Below are 6955 nucleotides of genomic sequence, written 5' to 3'. Positions count from 1 at the left end.
TTTCTGACAGGGGAGAGACCTGTACGTAAACAATACAGATCACTCCGCTGTCAGCTCCTGCACACTGCTTTGTATGGCTCTGCACAGCAGAGCCATACAAAGCAGTGTGCTTAAAATGTAAAGCAAACACAGCCCACATAGTAAAGCAACACACTGCACACAGTTAACCCTTGGATCGTGCCACATGTTAACATCTGCCCAGTGCCATTAGTACAGTGTCAGTGCTTTTTATTAGCACTGATCACTGTATTGGTGTCACTGAGGATGTCAGTAACACCAAGTCAGTTCCCCCCAGTGTCAGAATGCCCACCGCAGTGCCGCTATAAGTTGCTGATCACCGCCATTACTAGTAAAAAATAAATAAATTCCATTATATACACAGCCATTTGTAAACATTGTAACTTTCACGTAAACCAATTAATTTACACGTATTGGGATTTTTTTGTAGCAAAGACATGTCGCAGAATACATTTTGGCCTAAATTTATGACGAAATTAGATTTTTACATTTTGTTTACTGGACATTTAATAGCAGAAAGTCAAAAATATAGTTTTTCTTTCAGAATTGTTGGTATTTTTTTGTTTATAGCACAAAAAAACCCTCACAGGTGATTAAATACCACCAAAAGAAATCTCTATTTGTGGGAAAAAAAATAGTGTAAATTTAATTTGGGTGCAATTGTCAGTTAAAGTAACACAGCGCCGTATCGCAAAAAAATGGCCTGGTCAGGAAGGGGGATAGATCCTCTGGAGGGCAAGTGGTTAAACATTATGAGTAGGGGTGAGATTCAGGCTCAGGAACAACATGGGTTTAGGGCTATTCCAGCTTGTTAGTGGTTCACAGATCTGATGAACTAATGTGTAATGTTGCTGCCATAATATCTAACTACTAATAGTAAACTTCCTGACCTTTACCACTTTCCGACTGGCCAACAGCAATTTGTCTTGCGGGTGGTTGGCTTGAGCAGGCACCATGACGTACCCATAGGTTGCCCAGCTTTTGCACACTGCACGTACCCCCAGGGGAACTCAGCAGCCTTATCTGTGACCAATATGTCCACCAGACACAGCAGATAGCGATGCTCAGTATCGGGCCGCTGTTTTCGACCCAGATACCATGTGATTGCTGTGTGATCATAGAAAACAATAGTCATGAATAGAATCCTTACTGAATGTTCTGTAGGTAGCTACATGCTGTGTATCTTGCAAAATTTGGGGATGGCAGGAGGTAAGGGTTTTACATCTTAACTACTTTCCTCCTGGCCTATAGCAAAATGACAGCCGGGCAAACCTCTCGTCCCTCCAGTAGGGCATCACATGACATCCTTCCCGGATCGTGCTTTGCAAGTGCCCACAGGGCCGTGCTGTGGCAAGATCTGTCACCGGCTGTCTACCTCGGACACGGCCGATGACAAATATGTGTACCGGCCCCGTTGCCTGTACCATGTGATCTGCTATGACCAATCACAGCAGGTCACATGACAGTTGTATACAATGGATGGCTTCCTTTCATGCCTTCCATTGTATACAAATGTGTCTAGCTGTGAATGGTCACAATGATCACATGAACAGGCTGGGCCAAACACAGCCCATCTGTGTCATGTAATTAGCTGTGGCCAATCACAGCTAATCACAACAAAAAAACCTGAATGAATCGATTTCATTCAGTTAAATGCTTGCTTACAGTGTAGCAAAGAAATTCATTGCTATAAGCAATCAAATTGTGTAAAAAAACAATAACTTCCCCAAAGTAGTACAATGTTACTATGGTAACATTATACTACTTTGCTCATAGTGTAATATGAAAAAAAAAATTGAAAAAAATAAAAAAAATAATAAAAAATGAAAAAAAATTATAATTTTTTTTTGTACTGTTACCAGTCAGTGTCCCTGATCACCACCACACAAGTTATATGATGACGCTGTACTGCACTGGTGACAGTATGTAAAAAACATTTGTGAAAATAATTTTTTTAATTTCTTCACTTTCCAAAAAATTATGACAAGAAAATTGCAACTTCAAAAAACTTGCCATGCCTCTTATGAAATAAGTCAGACTGTCTACTTTGCAAAACGGCATCATTTGAGGGATATCTGTACTGTTCTGACATTTTTGGGCCTCAAGAAATTAGATTGGCTGTCAGTACTTCAGGATTGATCAATTTTCTGATATATACCATAGTTTGTGAACTCTATAACTTTTCTACAGACTAAATAGTAAATACTGAGTTGGGTTATTTTCACCAAAGACATGTAGCAGAATACATCTTGGCCTAAATTTATGAAGAACAATTATTTATTCGCAAACTTTTATGACAGAAACAAAGAAACGTGTTTTGTTTTCCAAAATTTTTAGTCTTTTTTTGTTTATTTATACAAGCAATAAAAACCCCAGTGGTGATTAAATACCACCAAAAGAAAGCTCTAGTTGTGTGAACAAAATTTTAGTTTGGGTACAGTGTTGCATGACCGCACAATTGTCATTCAAAGTCTGAGAACGCTGAAACCTGAAAATTGGCCTGGGCAGGAAGGCGGTAAAAGTGCCCGGTATGGAAATGGTTAAAACAGTTGTGGACATACAATGTTATAGACACTTTCTAATACAGCTATAAGTATGCAGGTACCATAACTGCTTTTTCTTAGGTTCAGGAGTTATCTTACCTTTTTACAAGATTAAAAAGTCCTGTCATGTGATCATGCATATCCTCTTCCTGATGGGGGGGGGGGTTAGAGGACACTGTGCAGACTTACAGTGTGCTTGTATTCCATTGTCTCTTCAGTTTGGGGCAAGATGCAGACTGTGCTTAAGAAGGGGGTGTGTTTAAGAAGCAGGCTGTGATTGGGAGGGGGTGTGTGCCAGAGACAGGTTGTGATTGGGAGAAGGGCATGATGGCTAAACAAACTGCCCAATACAGGCATGCTATGTGTCTGGAACCTCTAAATGGCCAGTCAAAGGTTAAAAACTGGCCAAGCTAACACAGATCAGCTGCAACGCTGTGGTCAGTTTAAAACAAGAAAGAAAGGTGACTGGCAGGATCAACCAGGTACTACAGATGGAATAACAGGAAAATGACGGAGACAATGATTTATAAAATACACACACAGAAAAAAAATAAATGGTATGGGTAACATACACTTTAGTGCTGCAGTTACTTTAGAGTCTGTCTACATTCATTAGAATCATAGGAGGTGGCAGGTGTTTATTGCCCAATTGTTGCTGACTGTAATTGCTTTTATTTCATAGCCTGTCTTGTCCAGGTGCACTACAGAGGGACTAGGCTGCAAGTGCTTTTCACAGGCCATAATTCCTATTTTTGTTGGCTGCAATTGATTTTTTTGTTTTCAAAGGCTGTCCCTGCCCACATGCAATACATTGAAAACTGGCATCATGTGTTTTTTCACTGGGCATTTTTCCTATTTGTTGCTGGCTGCAATTGATTTTTTTCTGAGCATGTCCCTGTCCACATGCAGTACACGGATAGCAGGCTGCATATTTGTTCACAGGGAATATTTCCTGAATGTCAGTGACTGCAATAGATTGTTTTACAGCCTGTCTCTGGACACGTGCTCTACACAGATACTACACAGATCGCAGGCTCCTTTTTTTTTTTGCAAACTGCAGTTTTCCTAATTGTTGCTAGGAGTAGTGACAGGATAACAACCTTGGGTCAGCAGCACAGAAGCTATCTCCCAGTTCACATATGTGCGGGTGTTGCTGCTGCGGATCCTCACAAAAATCCATGCAACTGCACCACCCGCACAGAAGAATGCGAACCCGCACTGGAAATCGCAACCGTACTAGGAACTGAAGTTCCTGTGCGGGCTGCATTTTCAGAAATTCAGGGACTTCTTCCCTGCGTGTGCTCTCGTGCCCATGCAAAACATGGACCGCAGGAATGCACATATGTGAACCAGAGCTCATAATTTCCTTTGGGAATCTATTCTGGGTGAAGTAACTAATCAAAAATATGGTCATGACCATATATGTGACTTTTTCACAGTGCCTGTTTTTATTTACTTTGGATAGTTTTGGGGAATGAGTATGGGAAACCAATGTACACCACACTTATACCCCTGGAAGGGGGTGGCTATCTAGGGACCCTCCTATTATGAAGGGGTCTCCCAGGATCCCATAAGGTCCCCCCCCCACACCTTTCTTTCCTTTTTAAAGTGTACTGCAGACTTAGAAAAAAATATGAATAAAAGGACATTAGGTTGCCCTAAGAATTCAAACCAGACCCTTATTCAGGTATGAAGCCTGGTTGGCCAGAAAAAGAGAGGGACATGTGTGTGGACCCTCATCCTTTACCATATCAAGCCACAAGAGGCCCCCAAATATCTGCCCCCCACGGAATGAGTACAAGGGTAAATGGCTAGGCCTTATTTACCATTCCCAAAAAACAGTAAAATGTAAATAAACACAGCAACACCACGAAAATGTTCTTTAACTGCTTGTCGTCCAGCCACCGTAGAAAAACGGCCATAGGGTGGCACCGCTGGGCAAAATCATGGCTTAAAACGTGATATTACAAAAAAGGTAGGGGCCGCGCCCGAGGCGTGACCGCTCTACCCATGCCGCCGATCAATCACGGGGTCCCGGCCGGTCATTACATGCCGGGTCCCGGCGATTGCCTGCAAACAGTGACACAGAGCACAGCTGCATTGTTTACAATGTAGCTGTGCTCCCTGTCAGTTCCTAACACACTGATCCTGAGAGCAGAGTTTATCTCTCAGGATCAGTGTGTTCCTGTGAAGCACACACCCCCGCCCCCTAGTAAAATACTCCCCTCACATAGTTAACCCTTTCATTGCCTAAAAAAAGTTAACCCCTTCCTCCCCAGTGCCATTAGTACAGTGTCAGTGTTTTTTTTGCACTTATCACTGTATTGGTGTCACTGGGGATGTCAGTGACCCCAAGTCAGTTCCCCCCCAGTGTCAAAATGTCTGCTGCAGTCCCGCAGTCTTGCCATAAGTCGCTGATCACTATCATAAGTCGCTGGTCACCGCTATTATTAGTATAAAAAAAAAAATTCCAGTATCTTTCCCGCCATTTGTAGACGCTATAACTTTCACGTAAACAAATTAATTTACACGTATTGGGATTTTTTTTTAGCAAAGACGTGTTGCAGAATACATTTTGGCCAAAATTTATGACGAAATTTGATTTTTAAATTTTTTTACTGGACATGTTTTATAGCAAAAAGTCCAAAATATTGTTTTTTTTCCTCAAAATTGTCAGCCTTTTTTTTTATAGCGCACAAAATAAAAAAAACGCACAGGTGATCAAATACCACCGAAAGAAAGCTACATTTGTGGGAAAAAAGGACGTAGATTGAATTTGGGCGCAGTGTTGCATGACCGCGCAATTGTCAGTTAAAGTAATGCATTGATGTAACACAAACCGCTTCCTGACCGCCCTATAGCAGAAATACTTCTACAGGGCGGCATGGGTGCGCAAAATCACACATGATACATGATTTGCACTCCTGTGGTTTTCACGCCCCTCCCAGATAGCCTCAGATTGCCCTGTCAGTACACCAGTCATCACATTTAACCCCTTGATTGCCAGGAGCACGCTCATGCACAATAAACCTCCATTGCTAGTATAGTGTCTGAACGGATCATTATCTTTGACCAGATCAGCACTATACCAGCGTTAACATTAGTATAGTGTCCCCAAAAATGCAGCATTAGCAGGATCAGCCCCGATACCTGCCAGCACCTGCGTTTAGCCCCTACGCTTACCCCCCCCCCCTTCTCCCCCAGCAAGTGCAATGTCAGTAGGTCACTGTCACTTGATACATTGCACACAAAACCGCAGTGTTCGCAGAATCAGGCCTGATCTCTGTTAGCACTTGCCGGTAAATTTTGATGACTCTCGTATGCAGCAGAGTGCCAGTACTAGTGCCACGCTACCTTTTGGTGAACTGACAAGTACCAGCGGTCTAGTACATCTTGGTCTTTCATATACCTCCTTTATTTTTTTGAGCTGTTTTTCACGGAATATCTGTATGCGTTGATTGTGGATCAAAGCAATTTATATGCACAACAATTTATCGCCGCCAACCCAAATTCAAATGTTGTCAGACCAGTCGCATGGAAACTCATTACGGTTTTCGAATTTACATTTTTTTTGGGCCTAAGCCTCAACATGGGCATTACTAAAAGAAATGAAATGCAGTTGTATTGGTCCACAGACCCGATTCACCATATGCCCGTGTTCTCTGCTGCCATGGCCAGGCATAGATATGAGAGTATAATGTGTTTTATGCATTTCAACAACAATACACTCTGTCATCCTCGGGGTAACCCTGAATTTGACCGGCTCCACAAAATTTAGTCCCTCGCAAATCACCTTAACCAAAAATTTGCAGATGTCTATACTCCCCAGCAAAAAATCTGCGTTGATGAGTCCCTGATTAATTTTTCTGGCCACCTTGCATTCAGACAATTTCTCCCCAGCAAGCATGCCAGATATGGGGTCAAGATGTAGAAGACCTGTGAAAGGGCAACAGGCTATACTTATAAGTTTCGGATTTACGAGAGAAAAGATAGTCACGTGGAGCCCCCCCAGATGCCCAGACTACATGGGGAGCCGTGGCAAGATAGTTTGGGACTTGGTGTCATCCTTTTTCCATATGGGGTACCACTTACACGTGGGCAATTTTTATTCAAGCGTGCCACTATTTAGACATTTGTACAATCTTGGAACTGGTGCATGTGGCAAAGTGTGACCTAATGTGACAAAGTGTGACCCATTAGAAGTGGGTGGATGCAGGGTGGTATATTCTAATGGTGGGCATACCACACACTTTTTCTGGCAGAGATTTCTTCTCTTTTTTTCATTCAGTCCACAGGCTGCATACAAAAAAAAGAACACAGCATATACACCCAACAAGGACCAGCGAAGTACTGGTACATCACTGGAATTTGAATGGTTATACCAGAATGAAGCC

Source organism: Staurois parvus, unplaced genomic scaffold (genome assembly GCF_062004578.1).
Source record: "Staurois parvus isolate SC_StPar_1 unplaced genomic scaffold, SC_StPar_1.0 ptg000198l, whole genome shotgun sequence".
Lineage (NCBI taxonomy): Eukaryota > Metazoa > Chordata > Amphibia > Anura > Ranidae > Staurois > Staurois parvus.
This window is presented reverse-complemented; position numbering follows the sequence as displayed.